The sequence below is a fragment of the Dermacentor silvarum genome, chromosome 1 (assembly GCF_013339745.2).
Source record: "Dermacentor silvarum isolate Dsil-2018 chromosome 1, BIME_Dsil_1.4, whole genome shotgun sequence".
NCBI classification, from domain to species: domain Eukaryota; kingdom Metazoa; phylum Arthropoda; class Arachnida; order Ixodida; family Ixodidae; genus Dermacentor; species Dermacentor silvarum.
In genome coordinates this window covers 287,918,616-287,945,891 of record NC_051154.1, presented here as the reverse complement: position 1 = coordinate 287,945,891, position 27,276 = coordinate 287,918,616, and the positions used below count along the sequence as shown (strand labels likewise).

At 49.9% G+C, this 27,276-nt stretch overlaps 1 protein-coding gene and 21 non-coding genes across 22 annotated transcripts in view; all 22 read left to right on the top strand.

The window, feature by feature from the left end:
- Positions 1-27,276, top strand: part of LOC125942841 (uncharacterized) — a 178,908-nt gene that overhangs the window by 90,404 nt on the left and 61,228 nt on the right. The gene's annotated exons all lie outside the window — the stretch shown is intronic.
- On the top strand, positions 10,675-10,748 carry Trnan-guu (transfer RNA asparagine (anticodon GUU)). The gene has a single exon. It is a non-coding gene; the product is annotated as a tRNA-Asn (tRNA).
- On the top strand, positions 10,836-10,909 carry Trnan-guu (transfer RNA asparagine (anticodon GUU)). The gene has a single exon. It is a non-coding gene; the product is annotated as a tRNA-Asn (tRNA).
- Trnan-guu (transfer RNA asparagine (anticodon GUU)) lies at positions 10,997-11,070 on the top strand. The gene has a single exon. It is a non-coding gene; the product is annotated as a tRNA-Asn (tRNA).
- Positions 11,158-11,231, top strand: Trnan-guu (transfer RNA asparagine (anticodon GUU)). Its single transcript has one exon. It is a non-coding gene; the product is annotated as a tRNA-Asn (tRNA).
- On the top strand, positions 11,319-11,392 carry Trnan-guu (transfer RNA asparagine (anticodon GUU)). Its single transcript has one exon. It is a non-coding gene; the product is annotated as a tRNA-Asn (tRNA).
- On the top strand, positions 16,801-16,874 carry Trnan-guu (transfer RNA asparagine (anticodon GUU)). The gene has a single exon. It is a non-coding gene; the product is annotated as a tRNA-Asn (tRNA).
- Positions 16,962-17,035, top strand: Trnan-guu (transfer RNA asparagine (anticodon GUU)). Its single transcript has one exon. It is a non-coding gene; the product is annotated as a tRNA-Asn (tRNA).
- Trnan-guu (transfer RNA asparagine (anticodon GUU)) lies at positions 17,123-17,196 on the top strand. The gene has a single exon. It is a non-coding gene; the product is annotated as a tRNA-Asn (tRNA).
- On the top strand, positions 17,284-17,357 carry Trnan-guu (transfer RNA asparagine (anticodon GUU)). The gene has a single exon. It is a non-coding gene; the product is annotated as a tRNA-Asn (tRNA).
- Positions 17,445-17,518, top strand: Trnan-guu (transfer RNA asparagine (anticodon GUU)). The gene has a single exon. It is a non-coding gene; the product is annotated as a tRNA-Asn (tRNA).
- On the top strand, positions 22,495-22,568 carry Trnan-guu (transfer RNA asparagine (anticodon GUU)). Its single transcript has one exon. It is a non-coding gene; the product is annotated as a tRNA-Asn (tRNA).
- On the top strand, positions 22,656-22,729 carry Trnan-guu (transfer RNA asparagine (anticodon GUU)). Its single transcript has one exon. It is a non-coding gene; the product is annotated as a tRNA-Asn (tRNA).
- Trnan-guu (transfer RNA asparagine (anticodon GUU)) lies at positions 22,817-22,890 on the top strand. The gene has a single exon. It is a non-coding gene; the product is annotated as a tRNA-Asn (tRNA).
- Trnan-guu (transfer RNA asparagine (anticodon GUU)) lies at positions 22,978-23,051 on the top strand. The gene has a single exon. It is a non-coding gene; the product is annotated as a tRNA-Asn (tRNA).
- Positions 23,139-23,212, top strand: Trnan-guu (transfer RNA asparagine (anticodon GUU)). Its single transcript has one exon. It is a non-coding gene; the product is annotated as a tRNA-Asn (tRNA).
- On the top strand, positions 23,300-23,373 carry Trnan-guu (transfer RNA asparagine (anticodon GUU)). The gene has a single exon. It is a non-coding gene; the product is annotated as a tRNA-Asn (tRNA).
- On the top strand, positions 23,461-23,534 carry Trnan-guu (transfer RNA asparagine (anticodon GUU)). The gene has a single exon. It is a non-coding gene; the product is annotated as a tRNA-Asn (tRNA).
- Positions 23,622-23,695, top strand: Trnan-guu (transfer RNA asparagine (anticodon GUU)). Its single transcript has one exon. It is a non-coding gene; the product is annotated as a tRNA-Asn (tRNA).
- Positions 23,783-23,856, top strand: Trnan-guu (transfer RNA asparagine (anticodon GUU)). The gene has a single exon. It is a non-coding gene; the product is annotated as a tRNA-Asn (tRNA).
- Positions 23,944-24,017, top strand: Trnan-guu (transfer RNA asparagine (anticodon GUU)). Its single transcript has one exon. It is a non-coding gene; the product is annotated as a tRNA-Asn (tRNA).
- Trnan-guu (transfer RNA asparagine (anticodon GUU)) lies at positions 24,105-24,178 on the top strand. Its single transcript has one exon. It is a non-coding gene; the product is annotated as a tRNA-Asn (tRNA).

The window sequence follows — 27,276 nt, the reverse complement described above, 5'->3', positions numbered from 1 at the left end:
GTTACCAGCGCTGCAGCGAAGCGTACCCGTGATGAAACCCAAGACAACAGACAGAACAACGGCCAGACGAGCACAGGGAACCACCTACGAAGACGGGCACTGCTCGTCGTAGCATCATGCATTTCAAGCCCAATGTACCACCCGACCGGAGACCGACGCCCACAGAGCCCCCGCCTTAGCGAGGGAAACTGTTTGTGTAGTGAGAACTCGAACAGTCCGATCACTGATCGGGCCTCTTTATGTGACAAGATGGCTCTAAACCCACCAGCAACAAAACGATGTCGGAGCCTACCATCCTGTCGAACGGCGATGTGAGTACTACAAGTATTGTAAAACTGTTAATATGGCTAACAACTAAAGAGAGAGAGAGAGAGAGAGATAAATGAGATGCGAAAGGCAGGAGGTTAACCGGAAGGTAAATATCCAGTTTGCTACCCTACACTGGGGAAGGGGTAAGGGGAGACAGAAAGATAAAGAAAAATGCACACACCTAAGAGGGAGATAAAGAAAGAAAAAAAAAAACCACATACACACACACACAAAGGAACTCAGGAGCGTCACAGTCGTTCAAACAGGTCGCTTGACCGGAGGAACTTCAGTAGCGCCCTCGTCGCCTTCTGCTGTGAAGACCGTATCAGTCGGCATTCTAAAATCGTCTGCTCAGAAAGCGGCCGGTCGTCGAGGCGTGCCAACTCCGTTACGAGCGACTGTCTCTGGGAGCTGTAGCGGGGACAATGACACAGGATATGTTGGAGTGTTTCCTCGCTGCCGCAAGTATCACAGGCAGCACTGTCGGCCATTCCGATGCGACAAGCAAAAGCATTCGTAAAGGATACTCCAAGCCACAGTCGGCAGAGAGCAGTTGTCTCGATTCGAGGAAGTCCAGATGGAATGCGTAGTCGGAGGGATGGGTCCAGGCGGTGCAGTCGAGTATGTTGGAAACCAGGTGTGTTCCACATGGCTCGTGTGGAATCACGCGCGATTATGCGAAGCTTTGTTACTGCATCGGCTCTTGATAGCGGGATGGGTTCCTTCACAGCATTTTCGTGAGCCCTCCTCGCAGCTTCATCGGCCTGTTCGTTGCCCATGATGCCGCAGTGGCCTGGGAGCCACTGAAAAGTGATGTCATGTCCTTTTTCTGCCAGTTGGTGACAAAGGTGCCTTATTTCCAGCACAAGTTGGTCTTGTTGTCCACGACGTAGAGCGGATAGCAGACAATGCAGGGCGGCCTTTGAATCTGTAAATATGCTCCATCTTCGTGGTAAGTCTTCGTGAATTATGGGAAGTGCGCAGCGAAGTGCAGCAAGCTCCGCCGCAGTCGACGTGTCTGGTGAGAAGTTTGAAACTGAAGGGTCACAGCTTTTGCGGGGAAGATTACAGCCCCTGTAGATCCGTCAAGAGTTGTCGAGCCATCAGTGTAAATGTGAAAATGGTCCTTGTATGTCTCGTGCAGCATGAGGAGAGATAGCTGCTTGAGAGCTGGGGACGAGAGTCCTGCTTTCGTTCGAATCCCTGGTACCGAGAGTCGAACTTGCGGACGAGCCAAACACCAAGGAGGTGATAGCAGTCTCTCGGCAGGCGTATAATCTCGAGGGAGGCAGTCACGGTACGCCGATATCGCCTGGCAAAAGGAGGCATTGGGTCCGGTCATTCGGCAGAGTGGCGAGGTGATGGAAAGGGGAGCGGGCAATGTGCCTGATGTGTGCTCTGAGCACTTCCAATGTCATATGAGTTGTCACTGGGTAATCTTGAGCTATTGCAATTGTTTCCGCTGTCGATGTGCATCGTGGCAATCCAAGACAAACCCTTAGTGCCTGCGCCTGAGCACTTTCGATTGTGCGCATGTTGCTTCTGCAGGTATTGCTCAGTACAGGTAAGCTGTATCTCAGATATCCGAGAAACAGTGCCCTGTATAGTTGTAACATTGCGTGTACTGACGCTCCCCACGTTTTCCCTCCAAGAAACTTGAAAACGTGTGAAATGGCCATTAGGCGCTTCTTCAGGTAGGTCACATGGGGACTCCAGTTGAGGTCTCGATCAATGATCACCCCTAAGAATCTATGCGTCCTGGTGTAACAGATGTTTTGCCCATTGATGGATATGGCGTAAGGCGTCATTGACTTCCGCGTAAACGCGACCAGCGCACATTTCTCAGGTGAAATCTGGAGGCCTTGTTCGCTGAGATACGCCGATATTGATGTCGCAGATTTTTGAAGTCTCGCGCGCACCTGAGGACGTGTTACACCTGACGTCCACACGCAGATGTCATCGGCATACATTGATATATGGACAGCATTTGGTATGCGTTCCACGAGACCGACAAGAACAAGGTTGAATAGTGTGGGACTCAAGACGCCACCTTGAGGAACACCACGGTATTTGCAGTGTAGAGACGTCGGACCGTACTCGGTCTGCACAAAGAATGACCTCATGTGTAAGTAGTTGCGGGTCCACCGGTACACGCGGCCACCAAGGCCAACCGATTCCAGAGCATCAAGTATGGCATCATGAGCAACATTGTCATAAGCTCCTTTACGTCCAGAAACATAGCGACCGATAATCGTTTACATCTCTTTTGATGTTGGACGTACGTGACCAGATCAATGACGTTATCGATGGAGGAGCGGAGACGTCGAAAGCCGGCCATAGCATTTGGATAAACCTGGTAGCGTTCCAGGTACCACTCTAATCTGGCAAGGATCATGCGTTCCATCACCTTCCCTACGCAACTTGCCAGCGCGATTGGGCGGTATGACGCGAGCTCGAGTGGTGACTTGCCAGGTTTGAGGAGTGGCACCAGGCGGCTTGTCTTCCATTCTTGAGGAACGTTTCCATCCTGCCAGGATTCATTGAATATATCCAGCAAGGCATTTCGCGCTCGCTCACCCAGGTGGCACAAGATGCGGTACGATATGCCATCTGGTCCAGGAGACGACGGCCGATTACACAAAGCAAGAGCCGCATCAAGCTCCTCGGTGGTGAAAGGCAAGTCCATGCGTGAGTCCCGTGTATGCGGCTCAATGCTATCCGTACCAAGGGGGCCTGTGTAGGTTGATTGACCTGCAATCTTTCTGCAGAAATCTTCCGCTACCTCGATGTCCTCTCGACGTTGGAAAAGTGCCAAGGCTTTGAATGGCACGCGTTGTTCGGGAGACGTACGTAGGCCTCGCACGGTTCTCCATATGTGAGAAAGAGATTTTCGGGGGTCTAGGGATTCACAAAATTTTGCCCACCGTTGAGATTCCAGTTTGGCCATTCGGCGCTGGATTTTCTTTTGCGTGCGTCTGGCTATTCTGAGATCATGGATGGACTTAGTGCGTCGGTATCTTCGCTCGGGCCCGCCGACGAATCGCACGGAGTCGCTCTAACTCCACGTCGGATTCGGAGAACCTTGGATTGCATTTCAGCGTGCACATCGCATTCTGTGTTGCCTCCTTGATAGCTTGCTGAAGGCCAGAAGGGAGACCGTTGCGACAAGCTTCTTCCATGCTGGTTTAGAATGTAGACCAGTCAATTCGCCGGATTGCGTTTGGCGAATGGCAGCTGGCCAAACCCTTGATCTTAAGGTAACTGGGTATATGATCACTCCCATGTGTCTCAATGTCTAAAACCACTTTACATGAGTAGCCAAGCGACGTGACACAAAGCCAAGTCTAAGCAACTGCTGTATGATGAGCCTCGTAAAAAGGTAGGGCTCCCATCATTAAGAAGGGACAGTCCATGGTCAGATGCGAATGAAGCCAATCGTCGGCCGGTTGCGTTAATTTTAGAGCTTCCCCAGATAGGATGGTGGGCGTTAAAGTCTCCTGTGATAATCCATGGACCAGGGGTTGCTGTCAAGATGTCTTCAAGTCTCTTGCTATCAAACCGGGTTGAAGGGGATAAGTAGGTACCCACCAGTGTAAAGGCTACCTTTTTCTTCTTAACAGTCAGGCAAACATACTGATTCTCGTCATGAGGTGGCACTTGCTGAACGACGTAGGTAAGCTCCCGACGAATAAACACAACGACCTTGCTGCTTTCGCTGCAAGTTGAGGACATGATTGATTCGTAGCCGGATAGACGGATTGGGTTTGAATAATTTCGGTTCACAGATTACGATGATTGGGAAACGGTTAGAATGTACAAACTGACGAAAATCAGGCATCCGACATCTAAGTCCTCCGGCGTTCCACTGGATAATAGATGCCTCTCTGACCTCTTGGCGGAACGATTGGTGATTGCCATCCATGGTTCTACTCGAGGGCTGCTAGGACTGGGCTCAGCGCGTCCAGCACTTGCAGGCCACTTCGAGCGGCTGGGGTTGCAATACTTGTCAGTAGCTCTTTAATGACATTCATTAGGGACCGCAGCATCGGTATGATCTGTCGGTCAACCCTTGGTACTTCATCCACCGAAGTGTGCGTGGAAGTAGACATCAGGCGGGGAGGCTCCTTGGCAGGCTGTGTGCGCGGAAGCGCAGGCCAGTCTTCCGCCGCTTTAGATTTGTCAGTCTCAATCCTCTTCGTGCTGGTATGCTTACTTGCACTCGAAGGTAGTGGGTTGGGTGCGTCTTGCGTATGATTAACACCACGTCTTGTACGCTTGCGTCGACGATTACGCCGGCGTCGTACAGTCTCAGCAGCTTCCCTATGGGATGAGCTGTCTCGGACCATTTGTTTAAGCACGGCAATTTCTCTCCGGATTTTCGGGCACTCTTTGGATGAGGCATCATGGGATCCATCGCAGTTATTGCACTTTAAATGTGTTGCGCGGCAAGCGTCCACAGTGTGCGACTCAGCGCAGCGTGGACAAACCGTACTCTTTGTACAGACGCCCTTGACATGGCCGATCTTCATACAGTTATGGCACTGAAGTGGCTTGGGCACGAATGGGCGAACAGCATGTCGGAAGTGGCCAACCTTGACATGCGAAGGAATGGAATCGCCCTTGAATATCAACTTCACGCAGCGGGAGTTGCCAAGGCGGAGCACATGTGTGATGATAACTCCTTCGGTCACTGGTTTGATGAGGATTGGCAGATCCGAGTTCGCTATGGCCAAATCAATGTCGTAAATGACGCCCGCCATGCTGGATTCGTCCAATGGTACACGCGGTCGGACTTTGATGCCTCCCAAATCGGTTATTTTCCGAAGCTTGTCCAACGCGCTACAATTTGTCGCGTCCACAGCGAGGATATTCTTTCGCGTGTTTATTCGAACTTCCCTTATGTCGTTCGGCGCCACCCCCTCGAGGAACATGGAGAGAGCTTGCCTGTTAAGCGTTCGGAGGCTGACGGAGGAGTCCTCGGGTACGAAGAGGACTGAGTGCGGCCAGCGTTCAATTTTTGTCTTCATTGTTAATGTCCTCGCTGGTGAAGACACCTTGAGAAACCTTCTTTTGGCTTTCCTGCTCATCACAGACTCAAAGCTGTCATCCGACGAGTCGTCGCCGGCGACCGAGTACAGTTCGGTGTCCTCACTGGTGGTAGACCAGGAACCTCGTTTCCTCGACGAGCTCGCCATGGTTGACCTTTGGCCGGGTGTCACCGCAGTTGACTCCGCGTCCATAGCCACAAGGCAGCGAGCCTCGCTGATGACCTCGCTGGTGCTGGACCAGGCGCGTTGATTCCCCGGGGAGCTTGCCATAGCAGACCTCAGGCAGGGCGGGCCTGTGGAAGGCTCCGCGTCCGTTGCCACGACGCAGGGAGCAGCGTCCCCGAAAAACGTGGAAAACTTGATCAAAATGCAAGGAACAGAGATAGAAGCGTTCTATCAAACAGGCACTTCGTCGTCGTCTCTAACAAACTAAAATTTCCTTTACGCATAGCGACCTTAAATGTGCGTGGCTTGTCAGCCCGCAGGAAACAATACCAGCTAAGTCGCCTTCTCTTAGAAAATGATCAGGATCTGATCGCCGTACAAGAAACAAAAATCGAGACCCAAGAGCAAACAGATCGAATGGTGGAAACTTTCAGAGCTAGATTTAATATTTGCGTGTCACATGCTGTGGGTACGTCTGGAGGCTGCTTGATATTATATCGAAATTCTATAGATATTGTTGAAGAAGCAGTTATAGCATGCCAGAGTGGCCGGTTTGTTGTGTTGGATTTTGGATTTTTCGGTATGTTATGGCGGGCTCTATGCGTTTACGCGCCTAATACAGCCCAAGAAAGACGTGATTTTTTCGGAACTATACAATCGTATGTAAAGTGTGACCGAAATGTCATCCTGTTTGGCGACTTCAATTGTGTGCAAAGACCTGAGGATAGAAGTAAAAAGTTACTGGCGAGAGACAAAAGTGCGATGTATTTGACAGAATTTGTAAATGAACATGACCTAGAAGATGTAGGAAGCGTACTAGTCTCTGGAAACAGCACGGCGTACACCCACTTCCAAGGTGATTGCCATGCCAGGTTAGACCGTATTTATGTGCCTGCTCTTTTTCTGCCTGAATGTGTTGACTATCACGTCAAATGTGTTAGTTTCAGTGATCACTGTTTAGTAACAGTTACTGTGGGCACAAAAGGAAATGCTTCCAAATTTAATTGGTTTACTTGGAAGTTCAACGATAAATTATTACAAGATCAACCTTTTCTTGAAAATCTAAAAGAAAAGATACATAACTTGTTGTGTGATGAGTCAGGTAGCATTTCAGCTTCATGGGAAATCTTTAAATCGGAGATAAAACTTGCTGCGATTGACCGAGCATGTGTGCTACACAGAAAAGAAAAAGAGAAAGAAAAGGAACTTTATACCACGCTAGAATTTATGATTGCAACGGAAAACTACAAGCCGGGTTTGTTTGAAAAGCAAATAAAAGAAATTAAAAGTAAGCTAGAAGCAGTTGACATTGAAAGATATCGAGGCGCAGTAGTCAGGGCACGCGCAGAGCGGTTTTGTACGGGGAAACGCCCACCAAACGAGCGCTAGGCGATGAAAAGCGGCATGCAGTAAAAAAAGAAATAAACGAAATTTGTTATCACAACCGTGTTACCACAGATAGTAATATCATTGAAATGGCCTTCGTTGAGCGCTTCCGTAGCTTACTAAATCATAAGAAAGAAAACACCGAGCTCTTTAAAAATAACTTCCTGCCACTAATGCCTAAATTAGAAAAAGAACTATGTGAGGAGCTAGAAAGACCAATTAGCGTGAAAGAATTTGAAAAAGCAATTGATGAGTTAAGCCTTGGTAAATCACCTGGACCAGATGGACTAGGGGCAGCTTTCTATAAATGCTTTAAAGCAGAAATGGCAGAAGTATTGCACCGCGTAATAAATGAGTGTTACGAAATGAAAAGGATGCCCCCATCATTTAGGATGACACATGTGGTACTAATTCCAAAGACCAATGATCCTTTGAAGTTACGCTCTGTAGAGGCTTACAGACCAATAAGCCTCACAAATGTTGATTATAAAGTTCACATGAAAGTGCTTGCTAAGCGACTTCAAAAATAATTAAAATACTAATTGGACCTCACCAGACCTGTGGAATCCAAGGAAGAACGATATACACTAATATCCACGTTGCCAGAAGCATACTTGAATCATGTGATGCCGAAGAAGGCCGGGTTGCCATGCTACAGTTAGACCTTGAAAAGGCCTTTGATAAGGTTACACACGACATTTTACTATTAATACTGGAACACACCAATGTAGGTTCTGTCATTCTAGACGGTGTGCGAATGGCTTATGAAGGCTGTACCACTAAACTAGTGTGATGAAGAACCGACGCAACTACGCATCTGACGGCCGTAAATGGCTACTCGTCATACCGCGCAGCCTGCGCTCCACTATCTGCGCATCCTTTCACGTTGACCCGCAGTGCGCCCACGCTGGAGTCTTCAAAACATATGAACGACTTCGTCAGCGCTACTACTGGCGCGGAATGTTTACATACGTCCGCAAATTCGTTCGTTCATGTACGGACTGCCAACGTCGGAAATCTGCGCCTTGCCGTTCAGCTGGAGCTTTGCAGCCCCTTCCCTGTCCCGCCCGACCATTTGATAGAGTGGGCATTGATCTCTATGGTCCGCTTCCTATGACACCCGCCGGTAACCGCTGGATCATCGTCGCCGTCGACCATCTTACGCGATATGCTGAAACTGCGGCACTACCTTCCGCCACTGCGCGCGACGTCGCCTCCTTCCTGCTCCGCTGTTTCATCCTCCGTCACGGCCCACCTCGTGAACTTCTCAGCGATAGAGGGCGCGTCTTTTTGTCTGAGGTTGTCGAAGTTCTTCTGGCTCAGTGCCACGTTATTCATAGGACAACCACCGCCTACCACCCCCAGACGAATGGACTCACGGAACGTTTCAACCGGACGCTGGGTGACATGCTGGCCATGTACGTCGCATCTGACCACACAGATTGGGACCTTATCCTACCATTTGTTACGTTCGCCTACAACACTGCAACCCAGACTACCACTGGATTTTCTCCCTACTTTTTGCTTTATGGCCGTCACCCATCCCACACCATGGACACCCTGCTACCCTACCAGCCCGATGCTTCTGAGTGTGTGCCCGTTTCGACTGCAGCACGTCATGCCGAGGAGTGTCGCAAGTTAGCGCGCCACTTCACCACCGCTGAGCAACAGCGCCAGAAAAGGCTCCATGACGCCCACTGTGAGCAACCTGTCTTCTCTCCCGGCGACCTCGTCTGGCTGTCAGTCCCTGCGCATGCTCCTGGGCTCTCTTCCAAACTTCTTCCCCGCTTCGATGGACCTTATCGCATTGTCCAGCGCACGTCTGCGGTGAATTACCTAATCGAACCACTGACACCCCCCTCTGACCTCCGTTGTCGTGGACGTGACATTGTTCACGTCGATCGCCTTAAGCCCTACCGTGAGCCGCTCGTGATCACTACTGTTTGAGTCGCCAGGATGGCTGCTTTTTATCCCGGGGGTGATTGTGATGAAGAAGACGTGCAACATGTTCTGCAGATGATGCACACCACCAGCAGTAGCAGCATCGTGATCGCTCCGCAAAAGACGACGCCGAAGTTACCGCTAAGAGCGCTGCCCGACGTAACTGTTTAGCCGCCCGTTCTGTGCCAGTATATCCGAAGGACCTACATCTACGCCTGCATCAATAAACCTCATTTCACTAGTAATAAATAAGCAACTTAGTGAAAGTATAACAGTTACCTCTAGTCTGCGCCAAGGATGTCCAGTCTCGTCATTGTTATTTGCTCTGTATGTAGAACCTTTCTGTTTAAAGATTCTTCAGAACCCCACTATTCAAGGCTTCCGATACTGTAATAATGAAGTCAAAGTGTTGGCATATGCCGACGACATTGCTATGTTTTGTTCAGACATAAAAAGTGTTGAAATAGTAGTGAAAGAGACTACAGCCTTTTGTGAAGCCACAGGAAGTGCTGTCAACTGGACAAAGAGTCTCGGCATTTGGTATGGAAACTGGCCAATCACACCAGAGGTGTACTGCAGCATGCAATGGTCGAATTCGACAAACGTATACCTTGGAGTGCCACTGCAACACCATAATTCAACGACTGGTTATTGGCTTGAGGAAGCTGATAGAGTAAGAGACCAGACTCAGAAATGGGGCGGTCACAAATTCTCAGTATTTACAAGAGCAAATGTGTGCAATACATTTCTAGTGGCCAAAATATTCTATGTATTGCAGGTATTGAGTATGACAAGAATGACAATACAGAAACTCCACCGAGTGTTTGCAGTTTTTATTTGGGGCTCCAGTTGGGAGCGCAAAAGCCGATGAAATCTGTTTCATGCAGTGCGGAACGGCGGACTAGGGCTGTCGCATTTGTTCTTGAAACACGTAGTTTCAAGATTTATCTTTTTGCGTGATCAGAGTGATACATTTTTGAGAACTATAATACAAGTACGCCTGCGGAACCATCTTGCGGATTATGTTGTGTCAATCAGCACTGCAACACATAGTGCACTACCATGTTTCCTGCGCGAGGTTGTGGCTGCTTATCGCATTGTTCGCGCGTATTTTTCTCTTGAATACCTTTGCATTGTAGGAAAGAAAAAGTTCTATAAAGATTTAGTGGATGTTTTTCTTCCGACACCTTTATATAGGGCAAACTATTATTTGGGTGATGAAAGAAACGTGTTGAAAGAGTTAAGCGAATGCCTGTACGAAGCTCTGCGAAAACATTTTTCTTTCAATTGCATACTGAAACGCTCCCTGTGAAGCCATGGCTTCAAAGCAAGGGTATTTTTGTTCCCTGGACAATAAACTGTAGAATATGCCAGAAACCGGAAACTATTGAGCGTATATTTCTGGATTGCCACGATGCACGATTTTTGTGGGACATTCTTCAGCGCACAATTAAAAAAAATTTAGTACTGTCACCATTTGGCATACGGTTCTTGCCTTATGACGAAACAGGGGGCGTTCCTAGTGATATGATTATGTTGCTTTGTATGCATGCACTTTGGAAAACACGGATGGCAGATAGATATGCTGACATTGATGCACGACCAGCGCGACAATATTTCATGGAAAGCGTTATCTATACAAGAGATGTACTGAACTTTGCGGTCAACGCTCCTCAATGGGTGACGCAATTGGATGAATTCGCGTCACTAAAGCCTTTTTAAAATTGCATAATGCTCAAGACTAGCTGATGTATTTTACCTTTTGAAATATTTCTCACTTGTATTGCTGTATGTTGTTGAAAACGGAAATAAAAGAAAAAAAAAAGCCTCCGTGGCGCAATCGGATAGCGCGTTCGGCGGTTAACCGAAAGGTTGGAGGTTCGAGCTCTCCCGGGGGCGAAGCTTCTCCTTTTGATGCTTTTTTGTTGTATTTATTCTGGTATATTTTCTGTAGCAAGTGCGTGGTGGGGAGAGCACCGAGCAGCCGCCTCCGTGGCGCAATCGGCTAGCGCGTTCGGCTGTTAACCGAAAGGTTGGAGGTTCGAGCCCTCCCGGGGGCGAAGCTTCTCCTTTTGATGCTTTTTTGTTGTATTTATTCTGGTAGATTTTCTGTAGCAAGTGCGTGGTGGGGAGAGCGCCGAGAAGCCGCCTCCGTGGCGCAATCGGCTAGCGCGTTCGGCTGTTAACCGAAAGGTTGGAGGTTCGAGCCTTCCCGGGGGCGAAGCTTCTCCTTTTGATGCTTTTTTGTTGTATTTATTCTGGTAGATTTTCTGTAGCAAGTGCGTGGTGGGGAGAGCACCGAGCAGCCGCCTCCGTGGCGCAATCGGCTAGCGCGTTCGGCTGTTAACCGAAAGGTTGGAGGTTCGAGCCCTCCCGGGGGCGAAGCTTCTCCTTTTGATGCTTTTTTGTTGTATTTATTCTGGTAGATTTTCTGTAGCAAGTGCGTGGTGGGGAGAGCGCCGAGAAGCCGCCTCCGTGGCGCAATCGGCTAGCGCGTTCGGCTGTTAACCGAAAGATTGGAGGTTCGAGCCCTCCCGGGGGCGAAGCTTCTCCTTTTGATGCTTTTTTGTTGTATTTATTCTGGTAGATTTTCTGTAGCAAGTGCGTGGTGGGGAGAGCACCGAGCAGCCGCCTCCGTGGCGCAATGGGATTCCACTTCCGGACACCGTAGCGAACGGTCACGGAATGTCTCGCTCCCAAGGGGCGGTTTCAGCGGCCCAGCAGGGCCGCGGTATCAGGCTTACGGAAACGTCTTCACAGGATTACCAACTTGTTTTGCCTCAGCTGCCATCAGGTACGACCGTGTGTAACACCGTGTTTTTGCATGGTGATTTGAAGGCCCGGCCTTATCGTGTTGAACATTTTCGCGATGCGCTTGACCGCTATAAGCTTATGACGGAGGTGGTAGCCCTCGGGGCCTATCAGATGAACCATGTTTGGGCCATAACATTCAAGGACGATGTCGGGAAAAGGAAGCTTTTGTCGGCGAAGGCGTTTAGCGTGAAGGAACATCGCTGTGTCGCGATTGATCCCTGCAACCAGGACATCAGAATGAAGCTTTACTGGCTGCTTCACACGACCCCCGACGAAGACGTCAGAGCAGCCCTGGCTCCATTCGGCACTGTGACCGAAATATCCAGGGAGAGGTGGCGAGTGCCCGGTTGCGGAGACAAAGGCTCTCACACGCGACTTGTATCCCTACGCTTAAAGGCTGGTATGACCATGGAACACATCCCGCATCAGCTACGAGTATCAGAAGACCATGCACTCGTGATCGTGCCAGGCAGACCTCCGCTCTGCCTCCGGTGCCGCGGCACCGGCCATATACGGCGCGAGTGCCGTGTGCCACGTTGTGGGCTCTGTCGTCATTTTGGCCACGACGAGACCCAATGCGTGCGAAGCTACGCTAACGTGACTGGGCCGGGCCGGAGTGACGCCATCGACGAGCACTTGATGGACCAGGCAGACGCGGAAGAGACTGCTGGAGGGGGTGGTGACCCACAAGGCAAGCAAGAGACGCCAGTGGTCTCGGCTAGCGACAAGTGCCAACCTACCAAGGGCAGCAGTGAGGGTAGGGACAGCGAAGCGCAAGGTGAACCGGCTGCGGAAAATGCGATGGTGTATGAAAGCGCAGACAATGCGGTGGATACCGAGGGCGTTCTACGACAGGGCAACCCTGGCGCGGCCGGACTCAATGAGTCTTGCGAGAAAAAAGACCAAGCCATCGCAGTTTCAAAGAGGCCCCGGGAAGTCACCGACGTGGATGGCACGCTTGAGCAAGACGACGGTGGTAGCAACGAAGGGCCGCCCTCGAAGGCCTCCGTTTTCCGCCGGTCTACGCTTAAGCCTAGGCCAAACGTTCCGACAGACAGGAGGCAGACGCCGGCAGTTCCCCCAGACAAGCAGACGACGCCGACAGTACCCCCAGACGGACGGCAAACGCCGGCGGTTCCCTCGGACGGGCGGCAGACGCCGGCAGTTCCCTCGGACGGGCGGCAGACGCCGGCCGTTCCCCCAGATAAGCAGACAACGCCGACAGTTCCTCCGCAGTAGCGGTGCGCTGTTCTCGTAGAACGCTAAGTTGTGACTCGGGTTTTTGGAACGATCGAGGTCAATGATGTGTGCCGAAGAGCGAGACGTCGTGGCTTCGTCGCATGCGACGAAGCTTATAAGAGCGCAGAGAATATCTGTAAGTTACACTACCTTTGATTCCATAAAGTTATTGTGTTATCGCTTGCTCTTCTCCTTCCATGGCAAATAATCTTGGGCTAGCATTACGTATTGGCACGCTTAACGTACGCGGGTTAATGGCCAGACGGCGACAAGCCCAATTAAGTCGCCTGATGCTAGAAAACGACATAGACGTTCTTGCGGTTCAAGAAACTAAAATTGAAAGTGAAGAGCAAACGGACAAAATGGTCGATATTTTTAAATTGCGTTATAGCATTTGTGTTTGCCATGCGGTAGGCAAGGCCGGTGGCTGTCTTTTAGTTTTGCGTAATTCAATAGGCATTGTTGAACAAAGTGTAATGACGGCCCAAGATGGGCGATTGGTACTGTGCGATTTCTCTTTAAATGATGTTGGTTGGCGAATGATCTGTGTGTACGCTCCGAACAATGTTTGTGATAGGAAAATATTTTTTGACTATGTTGAGACACTTCTGGAATGTGAAAGAAATGTCGTCGTCCTCGGAGACTTTAATTGTGTATGCATGTCCGAAGATAGGGTGCCGAATACTGTAGTACGCGATAAAAGTGCACATCAACTCAACGCAATCATGGCAGGCTATGATTTAGTAGACGTGGGAAACGTTTTAAGCGGAAACAGTGTTCTTTTTACTCACTTTCAAGGTGAGAGTCACGCTCGACTAGACCGTCTATACGTATCAGCAAGCCTCGCGCGCACGGTCACTAGCTACACAGTAAAGCATGTGAGCTTCAGTGACCACAGCCTGGTAACCTGTACAGTGGGCGAGAAGCTTAGAGGGTCTAATTTTAACTGGGAACTGTGGAAAATGAATGACAAAATCTCAAGTGATGAATGTTTCGTAAAAACTGTAAAGGAAAAAATTGATGGGATGCAAATGGATGTCACATCAAACTATGCTGAGCTATGGGAGCAGTTCAAAATTGATGTGAAAATGAGTGCAATCGAGAGGGCTTGCGTGATACGTCATAAAGCAAAACAAAGAGAGAAAGAACTACAAAACATGCTGGATTACTTTCTAAATGCGGAGTGCACAGTGCCGGGATTTTTTTCTAAGCAGATACGAGAAATTAAATGCGAACTCGAAACGTTGGACGCCGAAACTTATCAAGGGGCTGCGATAAGAGCACGAGCCGATCGACTGTGGCTCGGAGAAACGCCAACTAAGCGGGCGCTCAGTGACGAAAAGAGTTACGCTTCTAAGAACATAATTAAAGAAATCTGGTTTAACGACGCAATGTCTAAAGACCAAGAAGTCATTGAGAAAGCTTTCGTTAAACACTACCGATCTTTGCTGGGTAGGCAGGTGCCCGTTACGGTAGAGTTTGTTAACACTTTTCTAACGCTTCTGCCGAAACTAGAAGATGAAATTAAAGAGGGACTCGAGAGCCCTATCACGGCTAAAGAAATTAAAGAAGCCATTGAAGACTTGGGTAAAGGAAAAGCGCCTGGACCTGACGGCCTAGGAGCTTCATTCTATAAAACTTTCAAGGTGGAACTAGCTGAGTTACTTTACTGTGTTGTTGCGGAAGCTCATGAAACTAAGCACTTGCCGCCATCATTCAGGAAAAGTCACGTCGTACTTATACCGAAATCCAATGAAGCGGTAAAGCTGCAATTCGTTAATGGATACAGGCCTATAAGCCTCACGAACGTGGATTACAAGATCTACATGAAAGTGCTTGGAAAAAGACTGCAGACAGTTATCAAGTTAATAGTAGGTCCTCACCAAACATGTGGTATCAGAAAAAGGACAATAATGTCGAATATTCACGTCGCTAGGAGTATATTGGAGTGTTGCGACGCAAACCTCGAACGTGTAGCAATGGTTCAATTAGACCTAGAAAAAGCTTTCGACAGGGTTGCTCACAGCATACTCCTTGCAGTGTTAGAACACATCAATGTAGGAAAAGTGATTCAGGACGGAGTAGCCATGGCCTATGAGAAGTGTTCAGCTCACCTGGTAATCAACAAAAGAATTAGTGAAAATATACCAGTGTTATCCAGTGTGCGCCAGGGGTGCCCTTTGTCCCCTTTACTTTTTGCCATTTTTCTTGAACCTTTCTGTCTGAAAGTACGGGAAAACAAAAATATTCGCGGCTACCGTCTCTTAACGCAAGAGGTAAAAATATTAGCTTACGCAGATGACGTCGCGCTTTTTTGCATTGATCAAGAGAGCATTCGGGAAGCAGTCAAGGATGCAAGAAGGTTTTGCGCTCTCACCGGGAGTGCCATAAGTTGGCAAAAAAGCTTACCCCCGTATTCAGAAATGCAACTTCGCTTCAAGTCCGTGCTTGACTTGAATTAAGTGACGCCTATTGTGAACACGACGAAGCAAACGCAAAGAACGTCCAGGGCATGTTCAAAATAGGCGTCACTTAATTCAAGTCAAGCACGGACTTGAAGCGAAGTTGCATTTCGGAATACGGGGGTTAGGCTTTTGGCACGGTGAATGGGATAGCCGGCCAGCAATGGTCGAAACGATACCGTTCACTGATACGCCAGCCAGTTATCTTGGCGTTCCTTTAGAATACTATCGCGATACTACCACGCAATGGACCGAGCAAACCGAGCGGCTTAAAGCACAAACAACGAAGTGGGGTGGCAAGAATCTGTCAATATTCGCGAGAGCCACGGTGTGCAATGTGTTTCTTGTAGCCAAAGTGTATTACATGTTACAAGTTTTATGTATGTCGCGAGTGTGTGTACAGAAGTTGCACAGGGTGTTTGCTTCGTTCGTGTGGGGGTCCGGATGGGAGCGCATGAGTCGTTTGAATCTGTTTCATTCAGTGCAGAAAGGAGGTTTGGGGTTATCGCATTTGTTTTGAAACAGATAGTGTCGCGATTCATATTCTTGCGAGATGAAAGCAATTGTTTTTTGCGGTGCGTTATCCAGACGCGATTAGGTGACGCACTGCCAGAGTATGTAGTGACGTCATGTGCTAGAAGGAAAGTAGTTGTCCGAGGTTTTTTGTTCGAAGTGATAAGTGCTTTCCGTCTTTTAAAAGCACACTTTTCTATGGAGTACCTTAGTACTGTCGCAAGAAAGCGATTATATAAGGATTTAATAAATATAATGTGTCCCGTGCCAATATACCGTGCAATATATGCACTGGGGCGAGAGCAGAACGTGTTGAAGCGTGTTAAAGGAATGCCAGTAAGACCAACGACAAAAACCTTTTTCTTTATGCTACACACTGGCACGCTTCCTGTCAAGCCATGGCTGCAGGAGAAAGGGATCTTTGTACCCTGGAGTGTTAATTGCCACATCTGCAAGAAACCGGAAACAATTGAGCACATTTTTCTGGAGTGCTGGGATTCAGTCTTCCTTTGGGACATTCTACAAAGGACCATTAAGAAAGAATTCCCATTAACACCCTTTGGAATCCGGTTTTTACCTTTTGATGAGACAGAAGGCGTGCCATGTGACATGGTGATGTTACTCTGCATGCACAGCGTGTGGAAAACACGAATGGCGGTGCGAAATGAAGATGTACGCGCAAAACGGGCAAGAGAATATTTTATAGAAAACATCTTGTTTATTCGCGAAGTCTATAAAGTACTCAGTGAACCACCTGAGTGGTTACCAACCTTTGAACAGCTTGCAGCCATTAAGCTGTTTTAAACATTTACTGACAAGGTACACTTGTACCTAGAACTGTACTGTCTTTTTCTGTTTTGAATTCGAGGCGGTGAATTCCTGTGCGCCATCAGTTATGTAACAGGCAATAAAGAAAAAAAAAAGCCTCCGTGGCGCAATCGGCTAGCGCGTTCGGCTGTTAACCGAAAGGTTGGAGGTTCGAGCCCTCCCCGGGGCGAAGCTTCTCCTTTTGATGCTTTTTTGTTGTATTTATTCTGGTAGATTTTCTGTAGCAAGTGCGTGGTGGGGAGAGCGCCGAGAAGCCGCCTCCGTGGCGCAATCGGCTAGCGCGTTCGGCTGTTAACCGAAAGGTTGGAGGTTCGAGCCCTCCCGGGGCCGAAGCTTCTTCTTTTGATGCTTTTCTGTTGTATTTATTCTGGTAGATTTTCTGTAGCAAGTGCGTGGTGGGGAGAGCACCGAGCAGCCGCCTCCGTGGCGCAATCGGCTAGCGCGTTCGGCTGTTAACCGAAAGGTTGGAGGTTCGAGCCCTCCCGGGGGCGAAGCTTCCCCTTTTGATGCTTTTTTGTTGTATTTATTCTGGTAGATTTTCTGTAGCAAGTGCGTGGTGGGGAGAGCGCCGAGAAGCAGCCTCCGTGGCGCAATCGGCTAGCGCGTTCGGCTGTTAACCGAAAGGTTGGAGGTTCGAGCCCTCCCGGGGGCGAAGCTTCTCCTTTTGATGCTTTTTTGTTGTATTTATTCTGGTAGATTTTCTGTAGCAAGTGCGTGGTGGGGAGAGCACCGAGCAGCCGCCTCCGTGGCGCAATCGGCTAGCGCGTTCGGCTGTTAACCGAAAGGTTGGAGGTTCGAGCCCTCCCGGGGGCGAAGCTTTTCCTTTTGATGCTTTTTTGTTGTATTTATTCTGGTAGATTTTCTGTAGCAAGTGCGTGGTGGGGAGAGCGCCGAGAAGCCGCCTCCGTGCCATTCTGCTTCCGGCAGCCGAGCTGAACGGTCAGCAGAGTCATGGGCTCCAATGGAGCGGCGACAGCGGCCCTAGTTGGCCGCGGAAACAGGGTGAACTGCGAAGACGACACAGGCTATCAGATTATTTTGCCTCCCCTGCCAAAAGGACGCGTGGTGTTGAACACCGTATTTTTGCACGGTGACGTGCGAGCCAGGCCTTACAGAGCTGAGGATTTTCGGGACGCTCTCGGCCCAACAGGACTGCTGCCGGAGGTGCTTGCGCTTGGGGCTTACCAGATCAACCACGTCTGGGCGGTGACCATGAACAACGCCGCCGACGCCACGAAACGGCTGCTGGACGTCAAGGAGCTCAAGGTAAAGGGGCGGCGCTGCATCGTGGTTGACCCCCAAGACCAGCAGGTACGGCTGCGTCTTCATTGGCTAATACACGGTGTGGCTGATGAAGATGTAAGAACGGCGCTGGGCGGCCTTTGGAAAGGTCGTTCAGGTCACCCGAGAGCGATGGCGGGTACAAGGAATCAGCGACAAGGGGACGACTACCCGCTCCGTGTTGCTCAAGAGCGGCGTGAAGCTGGAAGACCTCCCACACCAAATCAGGGTCGCAGGTGAACTGGCACTTGTTGTCGTGCCTGGCCGCCCAATGCAGTGCTTGCGCTGCCAAGGCTCTGGTCATGTACGTCGGGAGTGCAAGGTCCCTCGGTGCTCGCAATGCCGCAGGTTTGGTCACTCGGAAGACCAGTGCATACGCACGTACGCTTCTGCGACCGGGCCGGCCGAGGGTGACGACGCCGCGCAGTTGGTGATGGATGTGGCCGAGGCCGAGGACGCGGCAAAAGGGGCAGGAGACCAGGCAACCCCAAGTGCGGCAGCCTGTTCGCTTGCACCGGCTGTCGAGGCGGTGGCACCAGTGGACAACAAGGCTACCGATGGAGGGGCAGAAGATACAACGGACAAGACTACGGAAGAAAGCACAATCAACTCAGCGGAAGCATGTGTGCCAATGCAGACAGTGGAAGACCCGTCGGAAAAGAACGACGCAACGGGCAGCAACGTCGGAGCCTCTGTCAAACGTCCTCTTGAACAGCCTGCAGGCAGCAACGCAGCGAACCAAGGAAGTAGCGAGGACGGGCCGCCTTCGAAGACATCTGTGGGCAGGCGCAGCAGCTACAAGCCACGTCCCAACATTAATACAGCGGAAAAAAAGACTGGCAACAAGCCACCACTGCTCTCCAGTGGCACCGGTCCACCGGGTGGACCTGGGGGCGTCTAGCGGAGAGCTAGACGCTAAAGGTAAGCACCATGCTCCGGGCCCAATCTCATTTCACTAGACAGCCATGGCTACCAACCCGACGCTTAGATTGGCGACGCTAAACGTTCGAGGTCTGGCCGCCAAGCGAAAGCAGAGCCAAGTGTTCAGGCTCCTGGTGGACCATGACCTTGACGTGTTAGCAGTGCAAGAGACAAAAGTGGATGGTGACGAGGAGACACGGAGCATGGTGCAGCGGTTTACGTCGCGGTATTACGCGATAGTGAGCCACGCCATAGGGACGTCGGCGGGTTGCGTATTGTTTGTCAAGAAATTATCGGGTCTCGCGGTGCAACGTATTTTTTCATGTTCATCCGGCCGGTTAGTTTCGTGCGATTTTGTATTGAGTGGACTTGAATGGCGTGTGGTGTGTATTTATGCGCCAAATGTGTCAGAAGATCGGTCGCTTTTTTTCTCAAAGTTAAATGAGCACATGTCTTCTGATAAGCATATGGTACTGTTAGGTGATTTTAATTGTGTTCTCAATGCCAGAGATAGGTCAAATCGAGGCCTAAAGAGCGATAAAGGTCGGGACATTTTGGCCGAGATAATTACTGAATGGGAATTGGAGGACGTGGCTGACTGCATGATGGGGACGCGAGATGTGCGTTTCACGCACTTTCAGGGAAACAGCCATGCGCGTTTAGATCGCATTTACGTGTCGCTTGCAGCAATACCGATGTGCAACAGTTACAATGTCTGTCCTATTTCCTTCACCGATCATTGTCTAGTTAAATGTGACATAGGAAGAAAGACAAAAGGTTGCAGATTCTCTTGGGAACTGTGGAAAATGAATTCGAAACTGACCACTGATGAAAGTTTCGTAACAGAGGTGTTGGAGTGCATTGCAGAAACTCTTCTGAAAGGAGAAGGTAAATTTGCAGAACGATGGGAAGAGTTTAAACAGCGGATTAAAATGAAAACCATCGATCGTACCGTCACACTAAATTATGAAGCAAAAAAGAAAGAAAAAGAACTAAGAACAACCTTGGAAAAGTTAACAGAACTGGAGTGCCAAGAGCCGGGAGCATTCAAAAGTGATATACGGAATATCAAACAGCAACTTGAACTGCATGACGAGGAGCGTTATCGCGGCGCGATTGTTCATGCTAGAGCCGAGTCCTTTGCTGTGGGGGAGACACCCACAAAAAGGGCGCTTGGACTGGAAAAGGCGCACGCACGACGCAATCAGATTGACGTGATCGAAGCGGGCGGTCACGAAGTTACAGGTACCGATAGCATAGCACGTGTGTTCTTTCAGCACTATGAGAATCTATTTGCACATAGGCATGTAGACCTGAAACGCTTTAAAACGAAGTTTTTAGCACGCATGCCCCAACTGAGTGTTGAAACGAAAGCTGCATTAGAAGCACCGATAAGTGTTTTTGAAGTGGAACGCGCGATTGATAACTTGAATCCCGGCAAATCGCCTGGCCCTGATGGGCTTTGCGCTGCGTGGTACAAGCGATTTAAAAAGGAATTGTCAGAAGTGCTCGTAGCAGTTTTCAACGAAGCGTACGAAGGAAAGGTATTACCACCGTCGTTCAGTGAATCCCACACGGTGCTGATTCCGAAGTCAGAGGATGAGGACAAGCTGAAGCATGTAACATCATATAGACCAATAGCACTCACAAATGTGGACTACAAGGTTTTAATGAAAGTTCTAGCTGCCAGACTTCAGACAGTTATTAAAGACATAGTCGGTCCGCACCAAACATGTGGAATTAAGGGTCGCACTATAGCTACGAATGTTCACAAGATGCGGTCCGTTCTAGAGTGTTGTGATTCCCTGGAAGCATGTGTGGCCGTACTCCAGTTGGACCTGGAGAAGGCATTTGATTGTGTAGCGCATGTTATTTTGTTTACCATATTAGAACACATTAATGTCGGGTCCATCATCATGGACGGTGTAGCTCTGGCGTATCAGAATTGCTCTACCAGACTAATTATTAACAAGGCATTGGGGGCCCCCATAAAAATCCAGCGTTCCGTTCGCCAGGGCTGCCCCATCAGTCCACTTTTGTTCTGCATTTACATTGAAACGTTATGTCTGTCAATACTTGAAAATAATGCTGTTAACGGTTTTCGTTTACATTCGTCAGAGGTGAAATTGCTTGCGTATGCCGATGATGTTGCAGTGTGTTGTATCGATTATGAAAGCATCGAAGAGTCCATTAGAGCTGTCAAAGTTTTCAGCGACGTTACAGGAAGTCGGGTAAACTGGGGAAAGTGCCTGGGATTTTGGCACGGAGTTTGACCGTCGACGCCGGACATTTTTGCCAACGTCGTGTGGCAGAGGATGCTTGTGAAGTACCTCGGTGTGCCACTTCAGTACTACAAAAATAATAATGACTACTGGCAGCAACAAGCAGACCTCTTACGTGAAAAGGCGAATGCTTGGAGGGCTAATTATCTCTCCATGTTTGCGAGGGCTACCGTGTGTAACATGTTTTTTGTGGCTAAATTATGGTATGTGATGCAAGTTATGTACTGTTCTAGGGTAAATGTGCAAAAATTGCATAGGGTTTTTGCGATCTTTGTGTGGGGATCTACCTGGGAAAGGTGCAGTCGCACAAACTTGTTCAGGAGAGTAAAGTGTGGGGGGCTTGGACTGGCACATCTCTTTATCAAACAGTTAGTGAACCGGTTTTTCTTTTTTCGCGAGGTAAGCGACCCATTCCTGCAAACGGTGTGCCAGGCAAGGTTAGGGCGACTGTTACCCGACTATGTTATTAGCACCCATGTCATGTCGGGTACGGTGCAGGGTTACTTTCGGGAAGTAGTGTCAAGTGTGCGATTTCTGTGCGTTCGGTTTTCCAATAATTATTTGTATTCTGTTACAAAGAGAAAATTGTATAAAGACATATGTGACATAGTGTTGCCAATTCCCTTGTACATAGCCATATACAGTGCAGGCCAGGGTCAGAATGTCCTGAAAAGAGTTAAAAGAATGCAAGTAGCGCCAAGTGTGAAATCATTCTTTTTCAAACTGCATACCGGGACGCTACCAGTGAGAACTTTCCTGGAGGAGCGTGGGTTTTATATGCCCTGGGGTTCTCACTGTTTTATTTGCAAACAACCGGAAACCATCGATCACGTTTTTCTTCACTGTTGGGAGGGGGTCTTTTTTTGGGATGTGTTGCAGCGGACAATGAAAAAAGAATTCCCGCTAGATACGCACGGCATCAGGTACCTTGCAATAGACAACGAAGAAGAAGTACCTTTTGATCTGATTATGTTGACTGGCCTGCACAGTATATGGCGCTCACGAATGGCTGGCTTCTACTGTGAACCAGATAGAAGACCGGCAAGGCTGTACTTTCGAGAGAGCATGGCTCGTTTAATAGAGGTAGAAAAAACAAAAGAATGTGTTTCCCCCTGGATTGCCAGTGTGGAACCCTTGGTTACACTAAAAGAATTTTAATTGACATCGCCAGTCACCACGTGACTGACGGCATTATGTGCACAACAATAACCACCTTTATTGTAACTTTGTTTTGACGTCTCATTTGTGATGTGTGCTACGTGTTTTGTTGTTGAAAAACCGGCAATAAAGAAAGAAAAAGAAGCCGCCTCCGTGGCGCAATCGGCTAGCGCGTTCGGCTGTTAACGGAAAGGTTGGAGGTTCGAGCCCTCCCGGGGGCGAAGCTTCTCCTTTTGATGCTTTTTTGTTGTATTTATTCTGGTAGATTTTCTGTAGCAAGTGCGTGGTGGGGAGAGCACCGAGAAGCCGCCTCCGTGGCGCAATCGGCTAGCGCGTTCGGCTGTTAACCGAAAGGTTGGAGGTTCGAGCCCTCCCGGGGGCGAAGCTTCTCCTTTTGATGCTTTTTTGTTGTATTTATTCTGGTATATTTTCTGTAGCAAGTGCGTGGTGGGGAGAGCGCCGAGAAGCCGCCTCCGTGGCGCAATCGGCTAGCGCGTTCGGCTGTTAACCGAAAGGTTGGAGGTTCGAGCCCTCCCGGGGGCGAAGCTTCTCCTTTTGATGCTTTTTTGTTGTATTTATTCTGGTAGATTTTCTGTAGCAAGTGCGTGGTGGGGAGAACGCCGAGAAGCCGCCTCCGGGGCGCAATCGGCTAGCGCGTTCGGCTGTTAACCGAAAGGTTGGAGGTTCGAGCCCTCCCGGGGGCGGAGCTTCTCCTTTTGATGCTTTTTTGTTGTATTTATTCTGGTAGATTTTCTGTAGCAAGTGCGTGGTGGGGAGAGCGCCGAGAAGCCGCCTCCGTGGCGCAATCGGCTAGCGCGTTCGGCTGTTAACCGAAAGGTTGGAGGTTCGAGCCCTCCCGGGGGCGAAGCTTCTCCTTTTGATGCTTTTGTGTTGTATTTATTCTGGTAGATTTTCTGTAGCAAGTGCGTGGTGGGGAGAACGCCGAGAAGCCGCCTCCGTGGCGCAATCGGCTAGCGCGTTCGGCTGTTAACCGAAAGGTTGGAGGTTCGAGCCCTCCCGGGGGCGAAGCTTCTCCTTTTGATGCTTTTTTGTTGTATTTATTCTGGTAGATTTTCTGTAGCAAGTGCGTGGTGGGGAGAGCGCCGAGAAGCCGCCTCCGTGGCGCAATCGGCTAGCGCGTTCGGCTGTTAACCGAAAGGTTGGAGGTTCGAGCCATCCCGGGGGCGAAGCTTCTCCTTTTGATGCTTTTGTGTTGTATTTATTCTGGTAGATTTTCTGTAGCAAGTGCGTGGTGGGGAGAGCACCGAGAAGCCGCCTCCGTGGCGCAATCGGCTAGCGCGTTCGGCTGTTAACCGAAAGGTTGGAGGTTCGAGCCCTCCCGGGGGCGAAGCTTCTCCTTTTGATGCTTTTTTGTTGTATTTATTCTGGTAGATTTTCTGTAGCAAGTGCGTGGTGGGGAGAGCGCCGAGAAGCCGCCTCCATGGCGCAATCGGCTAGCGCGTTCGGCTGTTAACCGAAAGGTTGGAGGTTCGAGCCATCCCGGGGGCGAAGCTTCTCCTTTTGATGCTTTTTTGTTGTATTTATTCTGGTAGATTTTCTGTAGCAAGTGCGTGGTGGGGAGAACGCCGAGAAGCCGCCTCCGGGGCGCAATCGGCTAGCGCGTTCGGCTGTTAACCGAAAGGTTGGAGGTTCGAGCCCTCCCGGGGGCGAAGCTTCTCCTTTTGATGCTTTTTTGTTGTATTTATTCTGGTAGATTTTCTGTAGCAAGTGCGTGGTGGGGAGAGCACCGAGAAGCCGCCTCCGTGGCGCAATCGGCTAGCGCGTTCGGCTGTTAACCGAAAGGTTGGAGGTTCGAGCCCTCCCGGGGGCGAAGCTACTCCTTTTGATGCTTTTTTGTTGTATTTATTCTGGTAGATTTTCTGTAGCAAGTGCGTGGTGGGGAGAGCGCTGAGCAGCCGCCTCCGTGGCGCAATGATTCCACTTCCGGCCGTCGAAGCGAACGGACGTGCGATGACGGGCTCCGCAGGAGCGGCTACAGCGGCTACTTCCAGCCGCGGGAACAGGAATTTTTCACAGGAACGAGACTACGAGATGATTTTGCCGAATTTGCCAACAGGTCGTTTTGTTATTAATACAGTTTTTCTTCACGGGGACGTTCAAGCGCGACCTTACCGAGTAGAGGACTTTCGCGACGTGCTGGCTGGGTTGACACTGCTTCCTGAGGTCATCGCCTTAGAGGCGTATCGAATGAGCCATGTGTGGGCCGTAACTTTCAAGAGTGCTGAAGCCGTCAAGAAGATACTCGCTGCAAGTGAACTGAAGGTCAAAGGCCGACGCTGCGTCGTCATTGATACTGGAAATCAAGATGTAAGAATGAAAGTTCACTGGCTACTACACAACATTCCAGACGACGACGTGCGCGTGGCTTTCCTGCCTTATGGAAGAGTGACGGAAATCAGCAGAGAACGGTGGCGTGTTCACGGAATTGCTCACAAGGGGTCCACCACCCGGTTGGTGTCCCTGCGACTCAAAGCCGGCGTCAAGCTTGAAGACCTACCACACCAGGTGAACGTCGCAGGCGAACAAGCTTTGGTTGTCGTATCGGGTCGTGCACCAATGTGCCTTCGCTGTCATACGACGGGGCACATCCGCCGCGACTGCAGAGTTCCAAAATGCAGCGCATGCCGAAGATTCGGACATGAAGAAGGACAATGCCCTAAGACATACGCCAGCCTGACAGGGCCTTCGAGTGCTGAGGAACCATCCGAGCTCCTCATGGACGAAACCGACGCCGAGGAAGCTGCCAAGCCTTCAGGTGACGCCGCAACCGGAAAAATGGTAACATTGTCAGCCAGCAAATCTAAGCTGGAGGAAAGGCGTGAACCACCTGCGGGCGAGCCTCAAAACCAAGGTCCGGCAGTCGTAAAAGCTGCCACATCGAAGGACACCTGTCAACCTACCAGCGAGGATACAAAGGTGGCGGAAAACCAAGAGACTTGTATGGAAGTCGTCTAAAGCTCCAGTGGACAGCCTATCAAGCGGCCATTAAAGGAAAGCGTCGAGGAAAAGGCGGACAAAAGAGGTGAAGGGACAGAACCACCGTTCAAGGAAATGACCACAAGGCGGACCTCAATGAAACCACGGCCGAATATTTCGGCCGAACGACGGTCGGCGGACAAACCGCCACCTTGACGCTGAGTCTCCGCATGGGTCTGTGTGGGTGGTCTTCGGGGGAGTTTTCGGGGACTATGGTCGGACTGAGTGCAAGTGTTGTGAAGCCTTGCGGATTGAAGAGGCCCATGGCGTACATTGCACCACATAAGAGGAGTGACTGCAAGGTCTGCTGTAAGTCTTCCACAATGCTTACTGCTTCACATTGTAAACGGGTAATCCCATGCGATCAACCTGCACCTTATTAAATATGGCGTTAAAATCAGGAACAGAACTACGTATAGCGAGAATAAATGCGAGAGGTCTGGCGTCTCGGCGACGTCAGTACCAGCTTAGCCGCCTGATGTTAGAAAATGAACTGGACGTCATAGCAGTTCAGGAGACAAAGATAGAAACGCAAGAACAGAGCGATCGCATGTTGTTACCCTTCCGAAATCGATACAATGTATGCATAAGCCATGCAGTGGGCTTGTCGGCAGGTTGTGCTCTTTTATTGCGATAGCAATTATATGGACACTTCAACCGGATTTCTGCCGTCGGCGTCGCCGTGAGGTTCGGTATAGATAAAATCTTCGCCGCGCGCCGTATGCCCAAGAGGCAGCGTGCGGGGACGCGCGCTATCACGGAGAGCGAACGCACTCAATCTCCCACGCGCAAGCAAGAAAGCGGAAAGCCAGCGCCGGAGGGAACAGGGGGGGGGGGGGGCACTTCTCTGCCAACAACCGCGCTCGTCGCTCGTCCGCACAGTCTCTTATCTCTCCCACGCGCAAGCAAGGAAGCGGGAAGCCAGCGCCGGAAGGAGCGGGGGGGGGGGGGGGGCGCACTTCTACGCTGCCAACAACCGCGCTCGTCGTTCGTTCGACCGCACCGTCTCTTATCTCCACACGGCTCTGACCTTTATGCGCATTCGCCGCTCAGTTTCCGTTGAAGCGATAGACCGCGCGTACCTTCGCCCCCTGCTGCGGCGTATATATCCGCTCGCTGCCAGCGTTTTGACGGTCGTTGTCTGCAGTCATTCAGTGTGATCTATTCATGTTTGTTTGTGCGCGCTCACACCACGCTTCTTCAATCAGTTAGTAATAGTCGGGCCACATTTTCCAACGCACGCTACACATGCAATGCTGCCCGGGTCGGCAGTGCAGCGCTACAGGTGTGTCCCTTCGCACGCGCTGCCCACGGGAAGCGCTTCTCATCAACACCACCGTTTCACACGCGCCTTCTCGTGGTCATCGAGTCTCTCTTCATGTCGGTCTACTTACGCCGCAGCACACCTGCTTACTTAATCAGCTCATGTTTACTACAATTCATATTGCTACCAAAGCCGCTCACCTTACTTCGTATGACATTGCTGTGTTGCTATCGCATTCATCGCTTCGCCCTTAGGGCGAAACTGACAATTTTTTTCTTCGAAATTCTATCGGGATCGTTGAAGATTCACTAAGTGTTTGTCAAAGTGGCCGATACATTGTTTGTGATTTTACCTTTGCCGGAAAAAATTGGAGGGTGATTAACACGTATGCACCGAACAGGGAACGTGACCGGAGATCGTTTTTTGAGGAAATGGAAAAGTACCTGCTTTGCGATAAACCAGTGGTATTACTTGGCGATTCCAATTGTGTTTGCGCACCAGAAGATAGAGCAAATAAACAACCCATCCGAGATAAAAGTGCAATATTATTGAGCGCCATAGTACAAGAACACAAATTAGATGACGTAGCTTCTTTGTTTTCGGATAATAACATTCCACAGTTCACACATTTTCAAGGAAATAGCCACGCGAGACTCGATAGAGCTTAC